Source organism: Mauremys reevesii, linkage group 12 (assembly GCF_016161935.1).
Source record: "Mauremys reevesii isolate NIE-2019 linkage group 12, ASM1616193v1, whole genome shotgun sequence".
NCBI classification, from domain to species: Eukaryota; Metazoa; Chordata; order Testudines; family Geoemydidae; genus Mauremys; species Mauremys reevesii.
This window is the reverse complement of record NC_052634.1, coordinates 38,903,217-38,930,161: the sequence shown is the minus strand read 5'-3', so window position 1 is coordinate 38,930,161 and position 26,945 is coordinate 38,903,217.

The window sequence follows — 26,945 nt, the reverse complement described above, 5'->3', positions numbered from 1 at the left end:
GTAAGGAGGAGCCATCCCAGCTCCCCCATTGCTCGCCGCTCTGTCCCAGACCGCCGGCCTGTCCGCAGCCGCTGCAACCCCTCGAGTAACCGCTATGGGGTAACCTCAGCCGACTTCTGGAACTCCGGCCAATCGGCTGGAGCCGCCCAGCCTGCCAAAACCCGCGCAACCGGTCCCCAACGCTCCGACTGGGGCCACCCCGGTATGCGCTGTAGGGACAGCGACGGCTTCCCTACCTCCCCTGCCTTCGACCAAAACGGCATCGTCTCACAGAGTACCCTGCTCGCTGCGCCACTTGTTGTTGCCCACAAATTAGCCCAAGGTACTCTGTAAGAACGAGACCGACTCCACACTGAGAGTAATTGGTTTTTAATGAAGGATACCGTGACACACCGGCAACGGGGACTCCGCTCGTTGCGGCCACTGATATGGGGATCCCAGCACCCTACCAGTCGGCCTGGGTCGAAGTCCAAACTTAATAAAAACAAGCTTCTATTTAATCCCACTAGCAGCAAAGCAGCATAGACATAATAAAACATAACTCTCTACTTCACACACCTGTTTCCCATGGCCCACCGCCAAGGACTCTTCACTTGGCAGTCTAAACCGGTCATACTTGGCTAGAACTGATACAAAATGACCGATAATAACCGGAGCTGAGAAAGCGAGCATAAACAATGCCTAGCTCTGCCGTAACAATTTCTTCCGCAGCTCCCTGCTCTGCTACAGCAGAGATAGGGACAATAAGGAGTTTTTAAATACTAAGCGGAAGCAGAGGCTGAATGAGCTCCCCCTTCACATCTAGTGAGGAGCTGGGGGAAAGACTTCAGGAACAGACGGTGTTTGCACAGACACACCTACTCTGCCTAGCTATGCAGCATGATGGGGCCGCTTTCCCAGAATGACCAGTTTTGGCTGGTGGCGGGTTACAAATCACTTTAGGATTGAGTGGAATGAAATGTTATTATCCTTCCTGTATGAGTGAAGGGCAGCAGAACATACCTAGTCGGTCCTGATGGAGGGGTAGGTGGGTGAGGAATAGCTTTCATTGGACTTCATAGAAGTGATTGAGAACGTCACCCTAAAACAGTGGTCCCCAAACATTTCACACTGTGCCCTCTTATCCAGTTGGGGGAGGGCAAAACCAGAGCTTGAGGGATTCAGCCCTGGGTGGTGGAGCTCAGACTTTTGGCTTCAGCCCCAGGCACCAACAAGTCTAATGCCAGCCCTGGTGACCCCATTAAAACAGGGTTATGACCCACTTTGGGGTCCTGACCCACAGTTTGAGAACCACTGCTCTATGCTGAGGGGAGAGAGTTTTCCTGGGGGTGTAGTTAATCCACTTCCCCAAGAGGTGGCAGCTATGTCAGTGGGAGAAGCTATATCGGTGGGTGTGCAAGCTGTGGTGTTCACCACATTTAAGAAGTTTAATCAAACCCCATTTTAAAACCACCTGTGGTCTGGGAATGGCAAAGGATCTCGAGGAAGCAGGGTCTGTCCTTCAAAGTCTTGGAGATCATGAGTCCATGGTCATGGGGGTATAGCTTAGTGGTACAGTGCTTGATGGTAGATCAAGTGATCCTTGATTCAAGCCCCAGTGTTCACTTATAACCTTCTTTCTTTTTTTTTAAAAAAGGAAAACATTTTCATTTCCATTCTTCATTATGTTCAGGAGCTCCACTATACAGGGTGCTTGATATGAATGTAAACACTCAACATTTCACTGTCCAAATGCACAAAAACCTAGCAAAGCTGTCCATCAGCTGAAATCAGTTCCAATCCTCTAAGTGTCTAGTTTATGTTTTCATCAATTAAACAAAGGTATCATAGGAATGTACATTTGAAGATCCCTCTTCTCCAGGAGCTGTGCTGTGCAGAAGAACAAGAGCCACATCCAGCTACAGTTCAGGAGTCTGATGACCAAAGAGCCAATAAATGTTCTGAGGATGGAGAAAATGCCTTCTAGTGAGCTCAACCTGTTTCACTTAGCAAAAGAAGATTGAAAGGTGACTTCATTGAAGTGTTGAAGGGCCTTAATGGAGAGAAAAGGTTGTGTATTAAAGGACTCTTTAATCTAGCAGATAAAGGCATAACAAGACCCAGTGGCTGAAAGGTGAAAAGAGACAAATTCATATTACAAATGAGACACAAATATTCAACAGCGAGGATGATTCACCACAGGAACAATCTACCAAGGAAAGTGGTGGATTCGCCATCTCCTGATGTCATTTCATGAAGACTAGATGCCTTTCTGGAATGTGTTTGCTCCAAAAGTAGCTCTTGTGTCATACAGGAGGCCTGTGATATGCAGGAGGGTCAGATTAGATGCTCTAATGGTCTCTTCTGGTCATAAAGTCGACTAATTTCTGAAAAACTGAGTGTAGCATTGGGAGCAGCGTCTGATGTTTTCCTGTCTAGCCGGCTTGCTGCCTAGAACGAACGCTCCTTGAGTGGGAGGATCCACAGGGAGTAGCTCAAACCTCCAAAGTGCCTGGCCAGGGGCAGGACATTAGCACAGCAAGGGAGGGGTGTGGCAGTGACATCACAAAGGCCTTTTGCAGGACCTCAGACTATTGGTCAAAGGTGGTGGGGAGGTGGTGACCTCACAGAGAGATGCTGACATCAGCCAGGCAGGACAGGGGCGAGGGGCCAGGGAAACCTCACAGACCCCTGTGGCTTTGCTTCAGCAAGTCTCCTTCTCCAGGTCTCTCTTTGAGGACTGAGGGAGTATTCGGGTTCACGGACGTGAGCGCCAGGAGGAACCTCTTTTGAGTTTTCTCCTCCCCTTTTCCTGATTTTACTAGAAAACAGCCGTCCCTGTTTAGAAGGTAAGAGCCTCCTCGAGGTTTGAAACCTGTTCAGTCTGATCCATCTGGTGACAGTTGAATTCTAGGCATGGAAAACACGAGCTTAAGGAGGCAGAATTTTATTCCGTACCTGGGATTTTGTCCCTTAAAATCACTGGGGACATTAGGGTTTGTTCTTTTTGTTTCACCTTTTCCTCCATCCATCCCTCCCTCCTTTCTCTTTGTCTCTTGCTTCTTTTGTCCTTTCTCCTGTTCCCCTCCCAAAACCAGGAGCAGTGTCGGGGTGTGTTTGGGGCGGGGGCAGAAGAGGGGGATGGGCGGCACTGGGGGACGGGGAGCTTGGGGGTGTTGGGGGCGGGGCAGAGAGGGGATGGGCGGCAGTGGGGAGGGGAGCTCGGGGAGTTTGGGGGCGGGGCAGAGAGGGGATGGGTGGCACTGGGGAGGGGAACTCGGGGGTGGTTGGGGTGGGGGCAGAGAGGGGATGGGCGGCACCGGGGTTGGGGGAACTCGGGGTTGGGGCAGGGCAGAGAGGGGATGGGCGGCACTGGGGAGGGGGAGCTCGGGGGTGGTTGGGGCGGGGCAGAGAGGGGGATGGGCAGCACCGGGGGTGGGGGAGCTCGGGGGGGGTTGGGGGCAGGGGCAGAGAGGGAGATGGGCGGCACTGGAGGAGGGGGAGCTCGGGGGGGTGTGTGGGGTGGGGGCAGAAGAGGGGGATGGGCGGAACTGGGGAGGGGAGCTGGGGGTGTTAGGGGCGGGGGCAGAGAGGGGATGGGCGGCACTGGGGAGGGGAGCTCGGGGGTGTTGGGGCAGGGGCAGAAGAGGGGAGGGTGGCACTTGGAGAGGGGAGCTCAGGGGGTGTTTGGGGCGGGGTCAGAGGGGAGGGGCGGCACTGGGGAGGGGAGCTCAGGGGGTGTTTGGGGCAGGGGCAGAGGGGATGGGCGGCACCGGGAGGGGAGCTCAGGGGGTTGGGGACGGGCAGAGGGGATGGGCGGCACTGGGAGAGGGGAGCTCAGGGGGTGTTGGGGGCGGGGGCAGAAGAGGGGAGGGCGGCACCGGGGAGGGGAGCTCGGGGTGGGGTTGGGGCGGGGGCAGAGAGGGGATGGGCGGCACCGGGAGGGGGAGCTCAGGGGGTTGGGGCAGGGCAGAGAGGGGATGGGCGGCACTGGGGCAGGGGAGCTCGGGGATGTTGGGGGCAGGGGCAGAAGAGGGGAGGGCGGCACCAGGAGGGAGCTCAGGGTGGGTGTTGGGGCGGGGGCAGAGAGGGGATGGGCGGCATTGGGGTGGGGAGCTCGGGGTGTGTTGGGGCGGGGCAGAGAGGGGATGGGCGGCAGTGGGGAGGGAGTTCAGGGGGTTGGGGCGGGGACAGAGAGGGGAGGGGCGGCAGTGGGGAGGGGAGCTCGGGGGTTGGGGCGGGTCAGAGAGGGGATGGGCAGCAGTGGGGAGGGGAGCTCAGGAGGGGTTGGGGCGGGGCAGAGGGGATGGGCAGCAGTGGGGAGGGGAGCTCGGGGGTTGGGGGCAGGGAGGGGAGGGGCGGCACTGGGGAGGGCAGCTCGGGAGGGGTTGGGGCGGGGCAGAGAGGGGATGGGCGGCCCTGGGGAGGGAGCTGGGGGTTGGGGCGGGGCAGAGAGGGGAGGGCGGCAGTGGGGAGGGGAGCTCGAGGGGGTGGGGGCGGGGCAGGGAGGGGGAGGGGCGGCAGTGGGGGAGGGGAGCTCGGGGGGGTGTTTGGGCTGCTCAGGAGCCGCCTCGCGAACGCTTCAAGGCCACGTGACGCCCTCTCGGAAACTCCGCCTCTCCCGAGACAGCCAATAGGAAGAGGAGGCAGAGCCCTGACCAATGGGAGCGCGAGAAGAAACCTTCCCCCCCCCCGCCCAGTTCCAGTGTGAGGTTGGGGGCTGCAGTGACCAGAGCCCCCAGCAGTGTGCATGGGGGGGGTGCAGTGACTAGACCCCTTCTTCCCATTGCCCAGATCCCACCCCCACCCCGGGCTGCCCAGACGGGAGCCAAGGGCTGCAGCAGTTGGCTGCTTCCCCAGGGCTACCAAGGAGCCGCCAGGAGAAGGGACGAGATTCTCCACGGCTCTGCAGCCGTTCACACTGGGACCCGTCTCACACGGGGGAAACTGAGGCACCAGGGAGGGCGAGATGGGCTGCACCAGCTCAGATTGGGAGTCTGGGGGAGAGCCAGGAATAGAACCCAGGAGTCCTGGCTCCATGGGCAGCTTGAGACTCCTCCACTTGGGAGGCTGGGCCTGCCCGGACTGTGGCCCTGCCCCAAGGCCTGCTGCCACTCAGCCTCCTCCTGCCAAAGCCCCGCCCACACGCCCTCCACCCCGCCCACACTCCTTCAGCCCCGCCCACACGCCCTTCAGCCCCGCCCACACGCCCCCTCAGGACCCCTTTGTTCCACTCCCTGACCCCCGCCCACCTCTCACGTCTCTTCCCCGAGGCCCTGCCACTTGTGCCTCTTCGCCCCACCCCAAGGCCCCCGCCTGCCTCTCTGCCGTTTGCACCCCCGGCCTCTCCCCCCACAGCCCCATGTGGCTGGATGGAGCTTGGGAAAGGGCGAAGTGAGGATGGGGCCTTGCGGGGGAGAGGACGAGTGGGAGCAGGGCCTCTGGGTGGAGCACGGGCCAGGTGCCTCCCCGGGCCCCTTATACCCACCGCCCCTGCCTGGCTCCCGGCCTCCCCGGCTCTAACCACTAGACCCAGCGGCACTGGGACAATTTGTATAGTGGGAGGTGCTGAGAGCCAGTGAACAAACCTGTAAACCCTGCACAGGATGGAAACCACTTCAAGCCGGGGGGGGGGCACCACGACTGGCCCCCACTCCATTCCCAGAGCCAGTGGTGGGACCCGGATACCCTGGCTCCCAACCCCCACTCTAACCACTAGCCTGCACTGCCCTGCCACAGCTGGGGAGAAGAACCAGGAGTCCTGACTCCCAGCCCGGCCGTGGGTGGAGCAGGACGTACTGGCCATGGGCTCAGCTGGGCATCGCTTACCATCAGGCTGGATGGTATCCCAGTGCTGACCTCCAGCCCCACAGCTCTGCTGGTGCCCCTCACTCCCGACCCGCAGCTCCTTGGTTCCCCCCAGCACTGACGGTGCCCCTCACTCCCGACCCGCAGCCTTGGTTCCCCAGCACTGGCGGTGCCCCTCACTCCCGACCCGCAGCCCCTGCTATCCCAATCCTGATCTCCAGACACACAGTTCTGCTGGTGCCCCTCACTCCCGACCTGCAGCGACTGGGCTCCCCGCAGAGCTCCCCAGTTACTGTGCTACCGGTGCCCCTCACTCCCGACCCGCAGCCCCTCCTATCCCAGTCCTGACCTCCACACCCACAGCTCTGCTGGTGCCCCTCACTCCCGACCCGCAGCCCCCTGGTCTCCCTCCTGCTCTGCCGGTGCCCCTCACTCCCAACTCGCAGCCCCTGCTATCCCAGTCCTGACCTCCAGACTCACAGTTCTGCTGCTGCCCCTCACTCCCGACCCGCAGCCCCTCCTATCCCAATCCTGATCTCCACACCCAGACCTCTGCTGGTGCCCCTCACTCCCGACTTGCAGCGACTGGGCTTCCCGCAGAGCTCCCCAGTCACTGTGCTGCCGGTGCCCCTCACTCCCGACCCGCAGCCCCTACTATCCCAGTCCTGACCTCCAGACTCACAGCTCTACCGGTGCCCCTCACTCCTGACCCGCAGCCCCTGCTATCCCAGTCCTGACCTCCAGACTCACAGTTCTGCTGCTGCCCCTCACTCCCGACCCGCAGCCCCTCCTATTCCAATCCTGATCTCCACACCCAGAGCTCTGCTGGTGCCCCTCACTCCCGACCCGCAGCCCCCTGGATTTCCCACTGAGCTCCCCAGTTACTGCGCTGCCAGTGCCCCTCACTCCCGTCCCGCAGCCCCTACTATCCCAGTCCTGACCTCCAGACTCACAGCTCTGCTGGTGCCCCTCACTCCCGACCCACAGTCCCCTCGATTCCTCGCTGAGCTCCCCAGTTACTGCGCTGCTGGTGCCCCTCACTCCCGACCCGCAGCCCCTTAGGCGTCAACCAGCTCTGACGGTGCCCCTCACTCCCGACCCGCAGCCCCCTGGTCTCCCCCCAGCTCTGCTGGTGCCCCTCACTACCGACCCGCATGGGTCACCCCTGGAGCAGGTTAAAGCTGCAGGTTGACAGTGGGGTTGCTGCCCCTGTGAACAGCTGCTGTAGCACCGCCTGGGCAGGACAGGGAGACCCAGTTATACCTCTCCCCCACCCCAGCCTGTATCGGGGGATGGGAGCGCTCACACCCTGGGGCCCCTGAGTTGGGACGGAGGGAGGCCCCCGTGCACCAGGGATGCTGTAAGGGCGAACAGGGGCACCCACCCACGCACCCGAGATCTTCTAGGGGGGGAGAGTGGCACCCACACACTCAGGATCTTGTAGGGGGGGATAAGGGCATCCACACTCCGGTATCCTCTGCAGAGGGACGGACACCCACACATCCAGGATTCTGTATGGGGGGCAGAGGTACCCGGACACCTGGGCTCCTGGACAGGGGATGGGGGGCACCGAAACATCCGGGATCTTACCTGGGAGGACAGCGGCGCCTGCAGCTCGACATGAGACAGGGGCGGGGGGAGCAGGAGCATTTCCCAGTTCCAGGCTGTCCCCATCTGGCCAAGGCACAGCGCTCACAAGCAGAGTTTAAAGCTCGAGCTGCCAGACAGCAAAACAAGCCAGGCTCTGTGGCTGGTGCCTGTGATCCCAGCGCCTGGGGAGGCTGAGGCTGGCGGATCGCTTGAGCTTAGGAATTCTGGGCTGCAGGGGGCTGTGCCGATCGGGTGTCCACACTAAGCTCAGCATCAATATGGTGATCCCAGGGAAGCTTGGGGTCCCCAGGTTGTCTAAGGAGGGGTGAACCGGCCCAGGTCAGAAACAGAGCAGGTCAAAACTCCTGTGCTGATCGGTAGTGGGATCACACCTGTGAATAGCCCTTGCAGCGTAGCCTGGGCAAGACAGTGAGACACGGTCTCTTTTTACACAGACACCCCCCGCAGAGCCTGGAGGGGGGATGGGAGCACCCACACGCTGGGGATTCTGACTTGGGGGGAGGGACGCACCCAAGCAACACGGATCTTGAAAAGGGGAACAGAGACACCCACAGATCCTGGATGGGGGCAGGCAGGGGAAATCACACATGGGAGCTAGTTCATGGGGTGGGGGACAGAGACACCCACCAGAGATCCTGGATGGGAGCACCCACATGATGGGGATCTTGAACTGGGAGGAGGGAAGCACCATGTATCAGAGATTCTGAAGGGGGACAGGGACACTCACACACCAGGTGTCTTGCAGCAAGAGCTGCGGTCTTCATTTACACAGGGCAGTGATGGGGATTTAACCAATTCCTGCGCAGAACTTGTTCCACTAGATAATTAGCCTCACGGCTAAAAATGGTAATTTCAGTTGGCGTTTTGTGACATTGACTGCAAACCAAGGGTCGTGTTCAACCTTTGTCTGGTGAATTAAAGAACCCTTTAAAATCAGATATTCCCCCCTCTGGGAATTTTTAAAACTGTGTATTTAAAATCAGTGACTAAATCCCCTCTTAACCTCCAGTCAATGAAATCAATTGAGTTTCTTCAATCTCTCGCTGTAGACAGAAGAGACCAATGCACATTTTCCTTGTTTTTAAAGGCAAAATTCCTGATCTTTCCAAGGGGATCTTCTGCTTCAGCTGTCAGTTTGGGGAAGGATTTGGCTTCCTGGGCTATAATCTGCCCGCTGGGTTATAATCTGCAGTCTGAAGGGTCAAATTTAGATGAGGCCTTTAGTGCTGCCCCCGTGTGGCCGGAGATGGGAGCTCACAATCAGAGTTGAAAGCTGGAGCTGGAACGGACCTGGCTGGACACGTGGGGCACAAAGGCTCTCGCGTGGGATCCTCGCTGTGCAGCAGGAGGCGGAGGGAAGCTGGTTGTCAGGGGTCAGGGCCATGGGCGCCAACTTATATGGGCTCGTGGAGCTAAAGCCCCAGGAATATTCAAAATCAGGGGCTCTGCTCCACCAATATTTGGAGCTAGGTTTTTCCTCTTTAAATCACAGTCGCGGCTGGGAATCAGAGGGCTCTGGGCTGCCTGCAACCGCGTGGAGCCCAGAGCCCTTTAAATCTCAGCCGCGGCTGGGAATCAGAGGGCTCTGGGCTGCCCGCTGCTGCAGGGAGCCCAGAGCCTTTTAAATCCCAGCCGCGGCTGGGAATCAGAGGGCTCTGGGCTGCCCGCTGCTGCAGGGAGCCCAGAGCCTTTTAAATCCCAGCCGCGGCCGGGAATCAGAGGGCTCTGGGCTGCCTGCAGCCGTGGGAGCCCAGCGCCTTTAAATCTCAGCCGCGGCCGGGAGTCAGAGGGCTCTGCACTGCCCCAGGGGCAGAGTGCCCAGAGCCCTTTGAATCCCAGCCAGGAGGCGGCTGGGATTTAAAGGGCTCAGGGCTCCCGCAGCTGCCAGCAGCCCAGAGCCCTTTGAATCCCAACCCTGGCCGCTGATTGCCCCTCCCCAGACCCTTGCCCCAACTGCCCCCAGGCCCCCACCCCATCTAAGCACCACTGGTCCTTGTCCCCGATTACCCCCTCCCGAGACCCCTGCCCCTAACTGCCCCTTGGGACTCCAGCCCCTATCTAAGCCTCCCTTCTCCTTGTCCCCAACTGCCCCCTCCTGGGAGCCCACCCAACGTCCCCCAGAACCCCTCTACCTGTCCCCTGATAAACCTCCTGGACTCCCATGCCTATCCAATTGCTGCCTGTCCCCTGACTGCCCCTCCGAACCTCTGCCCCAGCCAACCCCCTGCTCCTTGTCCCTTGACTGCCCCCCGGAATCCCCTACCCCTTCTCCAACCCCAAACCGCTTACTGTGCCACTCAGACCAGCGTATCTGGCTCCATGCAGCTCCAGACAGTTGCTGCCATGCTCCCCCATGGAGCCCACAGCCCTCTCCCACCCCCAGCACCTGCCTTCCAGATTTGAACACCTCAAAATTCAGGAGTGCTCAAGCTCGGTTTGGGCAGCTTTTACTTCATTTCTCCCAAATCAGTTTCCCCTGCAAGGTGCCAACCGAAGGTGTTGGAGAACAGAGAGATCGGGTGGCTTCCTAATGCCTGGAAAAGAGACAAAGGCCGGAGGAGGGAGTGTCAGAGCCTGTGCGGACTTCTGGGAAGTGCATGGTGTGGAAGGGGATGCTGTGATGCTTTGGAACAACTCCATACAAAGCCAGTCAGGACTCTGGGGGAGCCTCCTCTCTTGGAGCATACTGTCTCCAGGGCAAGAAGCTTACACCTTCCTGGGTCTGACCTCCGAGCATTCAGCATGTCCTTCCACATCATGCACTTTCCACAGCAAGTCTGCCCAGGCTAGTCCTGGGGCAGCCAGAGGTCCCTGCACCCCCAACTCCGCAGTCAGATGTGACTCTCAGCCAGACAGTAAAACAGAAGGTTTATTAGATGATGGGAACACAGTTTAAACAGAGCTTGTAGGTACAGAAAACAGAACCCCTCTGTCAGGTCCATCTTGGGGGGTGGGGTGCCCAGAACCAAGTTCTGGGTCTCTCCCCATTTCCCCAGCCAGCTCCAAACTGACACTCCCTCCTCTGGCCTCTGTGTCTCTTCCGGACAAGGAGGCCACCTGATCTCTTTGTCCCCAACACCTTCAGTTGGCATCTTGCAGGGGAAACTGAGGCACCCATACAGTATTCAGAGAAAATATTAAGGACATTTCCACTTCATCACAACAGGTGTAACAAAATATAATACTGTATATTGAAGTAGGCAAGTGCTGCTTCTGACTTTCCACTTTTAATTGACCTTTGTAATCTTGTGGCACTGATGCTTTGTAGCTTCATTTTATATCGGCTTACAGGGCGGGAGGAGTGGGGGGGCACCACCATTTTGGGCCCCACCAAAAATTATACAAACCTGCTGCCTATGGCTGTAGCACCGGCTGGGCAGGACAGGGAGAGCCAGTTATACCCCCTCCCCAGCCTGTATCGGGGATGGGAGCACTCACACCCTGGGGACCCACCCACCAGAGATCTGCTGGGGAGAGTGGCACCCACACACCCAGGATGTTGTAGGGGACAAGGGCATCCACACTCCGGTATCCTCTGCAGAGGACGGACACCCACACACCCAGGATTCTGTATGGGGGCAGAGGTACCCGGACACCTGGACGGGGATGGGGCACCAAACATCCGGGATCTTACCTGGCAGGACAGCGGCGCCTGCAGCTCGAGATGAGACGGGGGCGGGGGGAGCAGGAGCATTTCCCAGTTCCAGGCTGTCCCTGTCTGGCCAAGGCACAGAGCTCACAAGCAGAGTTTAAAGCTCCAGCTGCCAGGCAGCAAAATAAGCCGGGCTCCATGGCTGGTGCCTGTGATCCCAGCACCTGGGGAGGCTGAGGCTGGTGGATCGCTTGAGCTCAGGAGTTCTGGGTTGCAGGGGGCTGTGCCGATCGGGTGTCCGCACTAAGCTCGGCATCAATAGGGTGATCCCTGGGAAGTTCAGGGTCTCCAGGTTGCCTAAGGAGGGGTGAACCGGCCCAGGTCAGAAATGGAGCCGGTCAAAACTCCTGTGCTGATCAGTAGTGGGGTTGTGCCTGTGAGTAGCCCCTGCAGCATAGCCTGGGCAAGACAGTGAGACACGGTCTCTTTTAAGACCCCCGCAGAGCCTGGGTGGGGATGGGAGCACCCCCATGCGGGGGATTATGACTTGGGGGGGGGGCCCCCCCCTCCACACGGAGCTGGCAAAGAGGACCAGCGACACCCACACACCACAGAGGCTGGATGGGGCAGGGGAACCACACACGGGAGCTAGTTCATGGGGTGGGGGACACACCCATATGCTCCATTGCACCATTCTTAATGAGAAGAACGGGGGCATCCGCACAACACGGATCCTTAACGGGCGGGGGGACACCCACACACTCCACTATTAACCAGGAGGGACAGGGGCACCAGACACCCCCGGTAGTGTGGAGAACACCCACATCAAATGGATCCCTCATGGGGGGTAAGACAGAGGGTATTATAATGGGGCCCAGCGCACCCACACACCGGGGATTGTTAAGGGTTGAAGGGACAGGGACACCCACACACACTGAGATCACGTCCTTGGAGGAACACAAACCCTCCACAGAAGGACCTGGTCTGTTCCATGATGGCAGCCCAGCCTGGGTGAGTCAAAGTCTCCTTTTATACAGGCACGTCCCAGAGATCCTGACTAGGGGGAGAGAGACACCCACCCCCAGATATCCTTAATGGTCTAGGGTGCACCCACACACCAGGGATTCTTATGGGTGGGAGGAATGGAGACAGCCAGACACACTGAGATCACTTCCTCCCAGGAGCCTGGGCCAGACAGGGAGACACAGTCCCCCTTTACATATCTGCCAGACAACCTTCCTCCCACTCCCTCCACACAATGTTCTTATCTGGAGGTGAAGCCAGGGAAACCACATGGAGGATTCTTATCTGGGGAACTGGGGGGACCCACTTACCACCAGAGATTCTTAAGGGCAGGAGGAACAGGGACTCCCACCTCTGAGGCATGGGGGTGGGTCGCCTGCTGGGATCATCTGGGCATATTTCACCTCGTCAGCTCCCTGCCATTGCCTTGGGGGCCCCTTGTTCGCTGCCTCTGGCACCCAGTTTAGCCTCCGTCCTGAGGGCTGAAACGCTTTGATCTATCTAAGGTCTGTGGGATCAATACGTGTCATGGTGTAATTCTGTGTTATTCGGGGGTCAGACTAGCTGAGCTAATGGCCCCTTCTGCCCTTAAACGCCCTGAAAACATTTCCCTGGTTTCCCTTTGTGCCTGACAGACACCACGGTGAGGGGCCCGATAGAAGATCCTGGACACAGCGCTCTGGCTCTTACTTTACTTGGTGACATCAGCGCTTTCCTAGCAAAGCTGCTGCTAAAGCGCTGGATTTGGGGAACGGTTCGGCTCCGATTCAGAGATCTGCCTGCGGGGTGTGAACCTGCCACGAGGAGTGGGAAACGCAACCAGCAACGGGAGGCATTGGCTGAGCTCCATGCTGCCCCCGTGTAGCCAAAGATTAGAACTGAGCAGCGGAGTTTAAAGCTGGAGCTGGGAGGGACCTGAACACGCGGGGCATGAAGGCTCCTGCGTGTAACGCTTGTTGGGTGGGCAGCTGAGTGTAGCTGATTGCCGGAGTTCAGGGCTGCACCCCGGGGTGCTGAGCAGGTGTCTGTGCTCAGATTAGTCTCGCTATGCTGGTTTCTGGGAAGTTTAGGGTCACCAGTTCCCCCTCGGGAGAGGGGAACCAGGTCAGCCCAGGAAGGGAGGCTGGCAAAACTCTGGTACCCATTGGGCAGTGGGACTGCCCCTGTGAAGAGCCGCTGCAGTATATGTTAAAGAAAGTGTAGATTCAAATGAAGTAAAAATCTTAAGCGAATCCACAGGTTCCATAGAGTCTCTATGGATAGAAATTTCATGCTCTAGTAAAAATATAACATTAGGGATCTATTATCGACCACCTGACCAGGACAGTAATAGTGATGATGAAATGCTAAGGGAAATTAGAGAGGCTATCAAAATTAAGAACCCAATAATAGTGGGGGATTTCAATTATCCCCATATTGACTGGGAACATTTCACTTCGGGACGAAATGCAGAGATAAAATTTCTCGAGACTTTAAATGACTGCTTCATGGAGCAGCTGGTACGGGAACCCACAAGGGGAGAGGCGACTCTAGATTTAATCCTGAGTGGAGCGCAGGAGCTGGTCCAAGAGGTAACTATAGCAGGACCGCTTGGAAATAGTGACCATAATACAATAGCTTTCAACATCCCTGTGGTGGGAAGAACACCTCAACTGCCCAACGCTGTGGCCTTTAATTTCAAAAGGGAACTATACAAAAATGAGGGGGTTAGTTAGACAAAAGTTACAAGGTACAGTGACTAAAGTGAAATCCCTGCAAGTTGCGTGGGCCCTTTTTAAAGACACCATAATAGAGGCACAACTTCAATGTATACCCCAAATTAAGAAAAACAGTAAAAGAACTAAAGAGCCACCATGGCTTAACAACCATGTAAAAGAAGCAGTGAGAGATAAAAAGACTTCCTTTAAAAGTGGAAGTCAAATCCTAGTGAGGCAAATAGAAAGGAGCACAAACACTGCCAACTTAAGTGCAAGAGTGTAATAAGAAAAGCCAAAGAGGAGTTTGAAGAACGGCTAGGCAAAAACTCCAAAGGTAATAACAAAATGTTTTTTAAGTACATCAGAAACAGGAAGCCTGCTAAACAACCAGTGGGCCCCTTGATGATCAAAATTCAAAAGGAGCGCTTAAAGATGATAAAGTAATAGCGGAGAAACTAAATGGATTCTTTGCTTCAGTCTTCACGGCTGAGGATGTTAGGGAGATTCCCAAACCTGAGCTGGCTTTTGTAGGTGACAAATCTGAGGAACTGTCACAGATTGAAGTGTCACTAGAGGAGGTTTTGGAATTAATTGATAAACTCAACATTAACAAGTCACCGGGACCAGATGGCATTCACCCAAGAGTTCTGAAAGAACTCAAATGTGAAGTTGCGGAACTATTAACTAAGGATTGTAACCTGTCCTTTAAATCGGCTGAACCCAATGACTGGAAGTTAGCTAATGTAACGCCAATATTTAAAAAGGCTCTAGGGGTGATCCCGGCAATTACAGACCGGTAAGTCTAACGTCGGTACCGGGCAAATTAGTTGAAACAATAGTAAAGAATAAAATTGTCAGACACATAGAAAAACATAAACTCTTGAGCAATAGTCAACATGGTTTCTGTAAAGGGAAATCGTGTCTTACTAATCTATTAGAGTTCTTTGAAGGGTCAACAAACATGTGGACAAGGGGGATCCGTGGACATAGTGTACTTAGATTTCAGAAAGCCTTTGACAAGGTACCTCACCAAAGGCTCTTACATAAATTAAGCTGTCATGGGATAAAAGGAAAGGTCCTTTCATGGATTGAGAACTGGTTAAAGGACAGGGAACAAAGGGTAGGAATTAATGGTAAATTCTCAGAATGGAGAGGGGTAACTAGTGGTGTTCCCCAAGGGTCAGTCCTAGGACCAATCCTATTCAATTTATTCATAAATGATCTGGAGAAAGGGGTAAACAGTGAGGTGGCAAAGTCTGCAGATGATACTAAACTACTCAAGATAGTTAAGACCAAAGCAGATTGTGAAGAACTTCAAAAAGATCTCACAAAACTAAGTGATTGGGCAACAAAATGGCAAATGAAATTTAATGTGGATAAATGTAAAGTAATGCACGTTGGAAAAAATAACCCCAACTATACATACAACATGATGGGGGCTAATTTAGCTACAACGAGTCAGGAAAAAGATCTTGGAGTTATCATGGATAGTTCTCTGAAGATGTCCACGCAGTGTGCAGAGGCGGTCAAAAAAGCAAACAGGATGTTAGGAATCATTAAAAAGGGGGATAGAGAATAAGACTGAGAATATATAATTGCCCTTATATAAATCCATGGTACGCCCACATCTCGAATACTGTGTACAGATGTGGTCTCCTCACCTCAAAACGATATTCTAGCACTAGAAAAGGTTCAGAAAAGAGCAACTAAAATGATTAGGGGTTTAGAGAGGGTCCCATATGAGGAAAGATTAAAGAGGCTAGGACTCTTCAGTTTGGAAAAGAGAAGACTAAGGGGGGACATGATAGAGGTATATAAAATCATGAGTGATGTTGAGAAAGTGGATAAGGAAAAGTTATTTACTTATTCCCATAATACAAGAACTAGGGGTCACCAAATGAAATTAATAGGTAGCAGGTTTAAAACAAATAAAAGGAAGTTCTTCTTCACGCAGCGCACAGTCAACTTGTGGAACTCCTTACCTGAGGAGGTTGTGAAGGCTAGGACTATAACAATGTTTAAAAGGGGACTGGATAAATTCATGGTGGCTAAGTCCATAAATGGCTATTAGCCAGGATGGGTAAGAATGGTGTCCCTAGCCTCTGTTCGTCAGAGGATGGAGATGGATGGCAGGAGAGAGATCACTTGATCATTGCCTGTTAGGTTCACTCCCTCAGGGCACCTGGCATTGGCCACTGTTGGTAGACAGATACTGGGTTAGATGGACCTTTGGTCTGACCTGCACGGCCGTTCTTATGTCCTTATGTTCTTATGCAGCCCGCCAGGGGAGCCGGTCTCTTTATGCAGCCTCACCCATTGCTCAGGACGAGGTTGTGCTCAAAGATCTGTGCCCCGTGTTTTCACCTCCATGTGAAGCACACAGTGCAAATAACCCTCAGTGCATCAGCTCAGTTCCAGGCTCCACTTCCACCCGCTCAGAGCGCAGAGCTCCCAGGCTGAGCCTGAAGTTGGAAGCGGGAGACCCTGTAACCAGCCGGGCCCTGTGGCTGGTGCCTGTGATCCCAGCTCCTGGGAGGCTGAGGCCAGCGGATCGCTTGAGCTCAGGAGTTCTGGGCTGTAGGGGGCTGTGCCGATCAGGTGTCCGCACTAAGTTCAGCATCAATATGGTGATCCCGGGGAAGCTTGGGGTTCCCAGGTTGCCTAAGGAGGGGTGAACCGGCCCAGGTTGAAAACAGAGCAGGTCAAATCTCCCATGCTGATCAGTAGTGGGATCGCACCTGTGAATAGCCCCTGCAGTGTAGCCTGGACAAGACAGTGAGTCTGCATGTGGATTTTACAGTATGTTGGAAATAGGTTGGGTTGCTTGCTGAAATGATCACTTGTGGCTGGTGTTGGATTCCCAGTCTCCATGTTACAGGGGCAGGAGAAATAAAGGGTTGTTATCCTTGCTGTGTGAATCAAGGGCAGCACAACTGTGCTTGGCAGACCCTGACTGAGGGACTCACCCTCAATTCAATAGCACTTGCTAGGCAGGGGACAGGGGTTCCATAGCCAAGTGGGCCGGGGCCTGGGTCCCAACACTAAAATGTAGGTGTCAGACCAACGTTAGGACAGGGTGGCTGTGGAGGGATGAGTGAGTCCCTAGACACCATAGTGAGTACGGTGCCTTCTTATTTTCCCCCTTTTCCACCCAGGATGGCAGGTGAACTCTACAGAGGCACCTCAGGGCTTGCACTGACTAAGGACAACAGCTGTGAGTGGGGTACAGAGAGGGGATGGCTCATGTTAAAGGACTTTTGGTTGCTGGACTTATGAACCGTAGGGAGAAGGACACTGCCCAGCTTATTTGGGGGTGGGACTTTCCCTTGTGGTTTATGTTTATGTGTTGGGGCTGCTGACATGACTTCTGCTAACCCTGGGCTTACATTGCAGTGTAGACATACCCTGAGAGGGCATCTATACTGTGATAAAATCCCACTGGCCTGGCTGGCCTGGATGATCTGATTTGGGCTCCTGGGGCTCATACTGGAGCCCAGGCTCGGAGACCCTCACCCCTCGTGGGGTCTCGGAGGCTGGGCTCAAGCCCAAGTGTCTACACTGTAATTTTATAACCCTGCAGCACAAGCCCCACAAGCCTGAATCAACTGACCCAGGGTTTGAGAATAGTGACTTGGGTGTGTTAATGGCAGTGTAGACATAATGCTAGGCTATGTCCACACTGCAATGAAACACCCACGGCTGTCCCGTGCCAGTGCAGGCTCCCAGGCTAGGGCCGTGGGGTGGTAAATTTGCAGTGTAGACATCTCGGCTCAAGCTCAATACTGGGCTCTGGACCCCACAAGGTTGGGAGGGAGTTTAGCAAGGAAAAATGGTAAAATAGCAGTGGAGTATTAGCCTGGACTCAATGGCATTTCTCCATGGGTCTGTCTGCTTTGGGGCAGGGACAATACCACGTCCTGCTGCATTTGTTATTTCATAGGGCGGTTTAGGATTTTCATTCTCACACACGGTGCACAAAGCAGGACTCAACCCTCGGTGCAAACTAAATGAGCTGCCCACAGGATCTAGCAGCCACAATGAGCATTTGGTGTGAGATCCCAGACCTGCCCCTGTCCGAGAGGGAGGGGGTCGTCTGCGAGGACTGGACCACTGACCTATCAGCTCTTAACTCCCAAACTTTCAAGAAGTCTGTTATCAGTGGCTGTGAGTGTAAATTAAACCATACGAACAGACACACGATCTATGGGGGTCTCCCTACACAGGTGTGAAGCCTCCTACCTATGGAAGGGCTAGAGTTCTACTTGCTGTAGTGCCGCCATATACTTGGTGCCATGTGGAGCTGGGATTGGCTTCACCTCTAGGCAAATCTACCCATAAAATGTGACAGTATCACCTCCCTTCAGAGTAGAGACGCGAGGGAACAGAAGAATTCCTCCACTGAGCTAGCGCTGCCTGCACCAGGGCATAGGGCCGCTGAACCACATTGCTCAGGGTGGTGGGTTTCTCACCCCCTGAGAGGCAGAGCTAAGCCAACAGATGTTTCTAGCATAGACCAGCCCTTAGATCTCTCTTAGGTTAGGTCTACACTGGGGAGGTCGACCTAAGATATGTGAATAGTGTAGCTGAAGTCGGAGTATCTCAGGTCGATTTACCTGGCCATGAGAATGGGGGCAAGTCGACCGCTGCCGCTCCCCACTTGACTCCGCTTCTGCCTCTCACCACGGTGGAGTTCTGGAGTCGACGGCAGAGCGATTGGGGATCCATTTTATTGCCTCTATACAAGACGTGTTAAAATGGATCCCTGATAGATCAATCACTACCCACTGAAGAACATAAATCCACACCATAGCGAGGTCAAGCATAGGAGTTTATTACACACAGCACTGGCGGAGTGTCACCTGGCTTATTAGGCTCAGAGACACTGCCAACCAATTGATTACAATAGAATATATAAGTTTTCCATGGGCGGGGGAAAGTGACGGGGTAGGCAGTTCCACTCCCCAGAATAGGTTTTGCAACAAGACAAGATAGCACATTAGCCAGTGGTTAACAGGTTACATAATGTGTCCGCCCATGGTCTCAAGTTAGCAAGTTAACATTTAATGAATACTTTGATAAAATGTTATTAGTATAAAATATAAATGTTGAATTCTGATTTGGGGTCCATAGGAATGGAGCAACTCCTTTGATTGTCCACCAGGTACATTCCTAGGGGTTAAAACAAAGAAACAGTGAAAGTATATGGCAATAAAGATTGTTTTTTGTGTGTCTAAAGGCAGGAATTGGTTCCTGGAAGGATGCCCTATCTTATACTGACATGTGCCAACTTTTCCTAAATGTAAGGCTGTATCTGTGGGAAGAACGTCTCCCTACAGGAGAGACTAACACAATAGGAACAGGGATCCTTTGTTCAATTTGCAACTCTGAATAAGATACAATTATTTAGTTCTTAGCTCCAACACCTGGCAATTTGCTGACCAGGCCTATCTTAGCAAGCAAGGCTTTCTGTTTACCCAGCTTTCTCTTAGCTGATCACTATTTGCTAGGTCTCTGGTCCCTTGACCATACTCTGGACTTTGGGCCTGGAAAAGAGCTGGCACAATCCATAGACCAGGTGGTTATATAAAATGCACATGGATTTTAACCCTTCACATACAGTAATGGTGAAGTTCTTGGTTCAGGCTGATAGCAGTGATGGAATAAACTGCAGGTTCAAATCAAGTCTCTGGAGTCCATCCACAGCTGGGATGAGTCATTCAGTCCTTTGTAGAGAGCTTCAGTTTGTAGCAAAGTCCCTCCAGAGGTATGAAGTAGGATTGAAGATGAGACATCAGCATTTTATAGTCTCTTGCCATGTGATGTTTGCTTTTTTTGTCCCAAGGACACTCTATCCAGCATGTGCCTTAGAAAAACTTTAGAGTTCTGTCCTCAGGCAGGTCCCTGCTTACCTTGCTGAGTCACAAGTGTATCTGCCTTCTCTCAATGGGTTGATTGTATAGCTGATGGTCCTTAATGAGCCATCAAGCAGGCTAGGTAGAACTGACACCAACTTGTCTGGGGTGTTCCCTGGAAGCAGAGCACAACTTTGAAATACGGTCAGCATAGAGCCAATATTCATAACGTCAACTACAAAATGATACACATCTAGAGATAGCATAATTATAATCAGCCAAATCATAGCCTCTCCTTAGACCCTTTACACGACAACGTATCTACAATATTGGCTGCAAATATAGAACAGTGGTTGCAATGGTGATCTATACAGTTACAGATTATGTCAATAACGTCACAGGAGGTGACACGGCATCAGTGAGACTGATACTGGAATACTGCCTCCAGTTTTGGTGTCCTCATTTGAAAAAGATGTTGTGACATTGGAGCTGGGGCAGCAAAGAGCCACCAAATGTTCTGAGGGCTGGAGAAAATGCCTTCTAGTGAGCTATGAACGAGCTCAACCTGTTTAGCTTATCAAAAGAAGATTGAAAGGTGACTTCATTGAAGCGTTGAAGGGCCTTAATGAAGAGAAAAGATTGGGTATTAAAGGGCTCTTTAATCCAGCAGAGAAAGGCCTAACAAGACCCAATGGCTGGAAGGTGAAAAGAGACAAATTCATATTACAACTAAGGCACAAATATTCAACAGCGAGGATGATTCACCACAGCAACAAGCTACCAAGGAAAGTGGTAGATTCGCCATCTCCTGATGTCATTTAATGAAGACTAGATGCCTTTCTGGAATGTGTTTGCCCCAAAAGTAGATCTTGTGTCATACAGAAGGTCTGTGATATGCAGGGGTCAGATTAGATGCTCTTCTGGCCATCAAGTCGACTAATTTCTGAAAAACTGAGTGTAGCATTGGGAGCAGCATCTGATGTTTTCCTGTCTAGCCGGCTTGCTTCCTAGAACGAATGCTCCTTCAGTGGGGTGATCCACAGGGAGTAGCTCAAACCTCCAAAGTGCCTGGGCAGGGGCAGGACATTAGCACAGCAAGGGAGGGGTGTGGCAGTGACATCACAAAGTCCTTTTGCAGGACCTCAGACTATTGGTCAAAGGTGGTGGGGAGGTGGTGACCTCACAGAGAGATGCTGACATCAGCCAGGCAGGACATAGGCGAGAGGCCAGGGAAACCTCAGAGACCCCTGTGGCTTTGCTTCAGCAAGTCTCCTTCTCCAGGTCTCTCTTTGAGGACTGAGAGAGTATTCGGGTTCACGAACGTGAGCGCCAGGAGGAACCTCTTTTGAGTTTTCTCCTTCCCTTTGCCTGATTTTACTAGAAAACAGTCATCCCTGTTTAGAAGGTAAGAGCCTCCTCGAGGTTTGAAACCTGTTCAGTCTGATCCATCTGGTGACAGTTGAATTCTAGGCATGGAAAACACGAGCTTAAGGAGGCAGAATTTTATTCTGCACCTGGGATTTTGTCCCTTAGAATCACTGTGGTCATTAGGGTTTGTCCTTTTGGTTTCACCTTTTCCTCCATCCTTCCCTCCCTCCTTTCTCTTTGTCTCTTGCTTCTTTTGTCCTTTCACCTGTTCCTCCCAACACCGGGAGGGGTGTGTGTGTGTTTTGCGGGAGCAGTGTGGTTTTTCCCATGTAGCCAGCACCAGACCTGGCACCATCCCCAGCTCTGCCCCCTTCCTGCCACTGTGACCCCATCTCACCTCCTGACCCTGGCTGGGCGCCCCCGGCCCCTCGTAGCAGGAGGATGCAGAGGGGTCTCCTTGTAACCATGAGTGGATGTCTGGTGGGTGCTGTCACCTCCACCAGAAACCCCCAAGAGACTCACTAGGTTCCTCCACATGCGGGGAGGGGCTCCTACTTTCTGATTTGGGTGGGGGAGATTCCGTGATGTCAGAGCCCTTGGGGGGAGAGGATTGAATCATAGTCTGGAGTGGCAGGGCAACCCCCTTCCCCAGTCAGATTCCACTAGGGGGCTGGGCTGGGATCTGTAGGGAAGGAGACACAGGAAAAAATAGCCACCACTATGGAACCCAGGAGTCCTGGCTCCCAGTTCCCCTGCTCTCATCTCTAGACCCCCCTCCACTCCCAGAGCCAGGGATAGAACCCAGAGGTCCTGGTGCCCAGCCCCCTCCCTGCTCTGACCACTCGACACCACTCCCCTTTTAGGCTCGCTGCCTCTTCTATCCACCCAGCCCACCTGTCCATCCCTTTGCTGCAGGTGTCTGGGGTGTCACCCCTGCTCTGCACTCCCCCCGTGCAGCCCAAGGCTTTTCCTCCCCAACCACACATCCTCACCCCTCGTGCTGGATCATCTGCTTGGCCCCTGCCCCTCTCGGGGTGCGCTGCGGCGTGGCTGGGGATTGTGAAATGGCCTAGCACCAGGCAACACAGGACGTAAACCACAGGCCCGGCCCGGCCCGGCCCTGCCCCACCCCACCGGAGCGGCCTTCCAGGTGCATCGGAGCCCAGCGCCCTGCACCTGTGCCCTCCTGCCCCAGGAGGGGTGAGCTGCATCCCCACCATGCTCTGCAGAGGGGAGAAGGATCAAGCCAACCAGCCCATTTAGGATGGGGGAATCAACACCCTTTTTTCTGCACAGCCACTGACCATCAGCGGGATTCCTCCTCCTCCTCCCTTCTGTGCCTCATGTGACTAAATCTCCACACCTAGACAGCCGGTCCATCCGCTGCACCTCAATCATCCATGCTTGAGCCTCCCTGCCAAAGCCCTGCACCTGGCTCCATAGAATTAAGTCTCACATCTGGCTGGGAACGCCACTTCTTGTGCCCAGAGAGTCTCAACAGCCCTCAGTAGATGACCCGAGTCTGAGAAACACAGGGTCCGTCTTCTCTAAAGAAGTTCTTGGAGAGATCTTTTTTTCTTATGTGACCACGTGGCCTAATGGAGAAGGCATCTGGCTTCGGATCAGGCGATTGAAGGTTCAAGTTCCTCGGTGGTTGTGTTTCTGCAGTTTTACCATTGTGCTGAAAGTCCTGCTCCCTTCAGGGCTGGAACCTCTTCTTGGCCGCTCAGGCCAATGCTCTGGCTTCAGCTAGAGCTCTGGGAAGGAGCTGGGGGTCGGGCATCACAAAGGATGGGGCATGAGCCCCAGGTGCTTCCAGTCTCGCCTTTGCCATTCCTGACTTGCCAAAGAAAATGGGCAGCTTCCCAGGCTAGAGTGTGGAGCACTTTCCCTCTTCCAAGTGTGCGCCTGTCCCTGTGCTGGAGGGGGTTTGCTACATAGCGCCTTGGGAGCCTGGGTGTTTCTCTGCTTCTTGCCAGCTGGGGAAAGCCTCTTGGGGAAAAATCTCCTGCCCCACTGCAAAAGTGACCACCTATAGCACGAACGGTCAGAGGCCCCACCAGGGGGGCTGGCCCTGCTTTCCTACCATCTTCTGATGGTGGCCACAGAGCATCAGCAGCCGCCTCGCATGCTGATCTGTGGGTGGCTTTCAGTGGGTGTTTGGCATGGCAGGGAGCAGGCTGGCTAGGGGTCTTTGTCGCTGCCTGCTGGCCACACATAGGCATGGTCCTGCCCTCCTCTGAACAGCCAGAGTTAGTCTGTGCTTAGAAAGCAGAGACACAGGAGACTCAAGACAAGAGGGTGAGAAAGATTGAGAAAGGACCTATGAAGACAGCCCACACTACAGGGACGCTGCCTGGTTAAGGGATGTGGCGGCAATTGAAATGTGCTTGGGAGGATGGTGATGAGGGATTGAAAAAATGAAAGATGAGACGAAATGAGGGAAGCTGAATGGCAGCTCCACGTAGGGTCATTGTGATCAAACACCCCACCCATGGGCACCTCGAACTGTGCTAGACACACAGAAAAGGCAAAGAGGGATCCAGCCCCTGAGTGATCCTCTTCTGGGAGAAGAGCCCCTGGATAATTAGGAGGTGGGTTGGGAATGGAGTGGAAGGTCCCTCAGGACGAGGAGAGATGAAGGCCTCAGAGCTAGGGACACTAGGCAATACGAGTGAAAGGGCTTCACACCCTCCAGCAGCAACAGCTGAGGGCTGCAGGTTCGGCCTGAGATCCCGGGGAATGTCTCCACCCCCATCTGGAGTTGGTTTAGATTTAAACAATGATGCAGCCTCTGCTCCTGAGCAAAAGCACCGGAACTTCGGTAGAAGTGGGGGAGCCCCGAGGCCCTGCCCTTCTCCATGGCCCCAACTCTCTTCTTCCCCTGGAGGCCTTGCCCCCAAGCCAGGACAGACACTGAAGTCGGGCCATGGTAAAAGCCACCTAGGGAGCCCAAGGCTCTGTGGGGAGCTCCAAACCCTCCACCTGCCCTGGGCTAGGGGCCGGGGTGCCGAAGAGCCTGTGGTCATCAGCTGAGGCAGCCAGGAATGCAGCGATGAGTCAGCCCAAAGGAGGGAAGGCATCTCTAGCTGGATTCTCGGGTTCAATAGCAGGGGGCCATCTGGACCAAAGATCTCCCTTGAGTGGGCATTAGTAACCCAGCAGGAGGGAAAAGAGAGACTTTTGTGCAATTGGGAAGCTGAGCAGTAGGGCCTCCAGGGCTTCGTAGCAATACGACGCAGCTCCAGCAGATCCTGCCAAGCTCTGAACTGGGACTGTGAGAGTCAGAGTCGCGAGGGCCGACCATCACCCCACGGGACCAGCTGGCTGTGGGTTTTCTGCAGATCACCTGTGACCACTAGTATTCACATGGCAGACTTGTCCACTGCGCTCCTTGGTTCTCTCCAGCTGTTCCCTCCCTCGAGACCCTGTCTCCTCCCCCATCTCTAGTTCTCGTCTCTGCTCTCACCCCCTTTGTTCTCTCAGGGGCCTACCCCCACATTGCTGTGTTGTCCACTATCCCGTTTACCCTTCCAGATCGGCTGGGCCAGGAGCACATTCCCAGGGGGTTTTCCCCTAGGCAGAGAGCAGTGATGTCTGGTGTGTCCTCACGGGAAACCAGCTCCCAGAAACAGAGCCAGGAGCTGGTCCCAGCGCATCCCCCATCCGCTGCGAGGAGAGAAAATCACCCCCAGCCCAAGGCCCAGTTGCAAAGCTCTTGCTGAATTACAGGCTGTCTTGGAAGCCCACTGCACTGTGCTGGGCCCACAAATCCATCTCCCAGCCACAGGGGACTTCAGTGTCATCGAAATCAGAGCCGTGGGGAAGGAAGCAGACAGGGTTAAAACCTGTGGTGCTTATGGCCCACCACATGCACTGGCCTCCCCTCAGGCAGGGGACTTATAGGCCCTGGATCCCCTGCACCCTATAGCCTGGATCTCTGACACCCCCAAACCCAACTGGGTAGCTGCTGCTGCAGCCCCTCTGGGAAGAAGTGAGTCATGCTCTCCAGTGGCAATAGTTCAGAGGTGGCCACAGACTCTGTGACTCAGGAAGATGGGGGCTTGGCTCTGTATCTCCCTAGCAGGAAGAACAGAGGCTGAGGTGGGCACAAGAAGGGGCCAAGGTGACAAACAGGAACAGGGGAGATTTTCTTCTTGTTGAAATTCATCAAAATCTCATCCCTGGAAAGCTCCAGCACGGGGGAACTCAGCCCACCAACCACTCAGTGAGCTACATAGATACAGGGCCGTCCTTACCCATATGCAAACTACGCAGCTCTGTAGGGCGCCAGGAAATCTGAGGCACCAAATTGCCCCAAATTTCCTGGTGCCCTACGCAGCTGCGTACTTCTCCAGCGGCGGACTCGATCCCCTGGCTGGCTGAGCCAGGAAAGCTGCCTCTGCCTCTGCTCCGCCTCTTCCCCAAAGCCCCCTCTGCCCACACCCCTCTTCCCACCCCTGCTCCACCCCATCCCCACTCCGCCCCTTCCCTGAGCTACATCCCGGTGGACGGCAGGAGGGATCAGGCGCACCCTGCACTCACCGAGCAGTGGGAAGTGGAACGACCTGGCCCCAGCCTGCTCTGCTCCACCAGCTCCCAGCCCCGCCACTGGTGAGTGCTGGGGGGTGTTTTCCCCCACCCCCAAGTTCCAAGGCTGGGAGCAGAGTGCAGCAGGCTGGGGCCGGATCACTCCACTTCCCGCCGCGCCATGAGTGTGGGGTCAGGCCTGCCCTGCAATTACTGGGTGGCGGGAAGTGGAGTGACCTGGCCCCAGCCTGCTCCGCTCTGTCAGCTCGGGCTGGGGGACGGGGGTGCCGTGTAGGGCACCAAAATGTCTAGGGACAACCCTGAATAGATCATTTTCCCACAGGGGCCGATGGCTGTTAGAATAGAGATATTCAGGCTGCCTGCACAGGCCTAGACTTTAAGAACTTAGGTGTATTTTTATCACTTAGCTAGTGACAGGGGTATAAAACAAAGACCCAAAATCCCAGTCTGCCTGTGTCTGGGCCTTCTCTCCCTCGGAGAGTCTGAGCCTTGTTCGTAGGCTAAGGCCTTTGGCTAAGCAGCAGGGGCAGCCATAAGCTGGGAAGCGAACGGTCCCATCCTCACCTCCCAAACCCGTCACACTGAACTAAGGTGGGGTTGGGCTGTTAGGAAGACGATCCTGTCCCGATAGTGCCCATCACCACCAGATAACGAAACAGATCTTAAGAGAGCATCCGGTCTGGCAAGAAATCCTTTCTCAATGGTTGTGGTTGGGAAACCCTCATTTCTGTAGGGTTTATCTTTCTGGCCCCCACTTTTCTAGTGTCAATCTCTCTGGTTCTCTAATTGTTTCTGGCTGATGCCGAGTTAATTTTGCTGGGTGTAAGTTAATTAGGGGAGTGGGATGTAATTGGTTAGAGAATTCTGTTACAATAGGTTAGAATTGGTTAGTTACAATGATTGGTTAAGGTCTAGCTGACAATATTACTGTGTAAACTGGGGTCAGACAGGAAGTGGAAGAGGAAATTGGAATCATGCTAACGGGGGGGGGGGGGATGGGAATAGGGAACGGGGAACAGGGACACAGCCAAAGCTCTGCGGTGTCAGAGCTGGGAAGGGGGACATGGGGTAAACACGCTGCAGTGTCAGAGCTCATAGACTCATAGACTTTGTCAGAAGGGACCATTATGATCATCTAGTCCGACCTCCTGCACAACGCAGGCCACAGACTCTCACCCACCCACTCCTGTAACAAACCCCTGGCCTATGTCTGAGCTGTTGAAGTCCTCAACTCGTTGTTTAAAGACTTCAAGGTCAGAGAATCCTCCAGCAAGTGACCCGTGCCCCATGCTGCAGAAGAAGGTGAACCCGCCCCCGCCCCAGGGTCTCCGCCAACCTGCCCTGGAGGAAAATTCCTTCCCAACCCCAAATATGGGGATCAGCTAAACCCTGAGCATGTGGGCAGGACTCACCCGCCAGCACCCAGGAAAGAATTGTCTGTAGGGATGTGGGGTAAATGCTCTG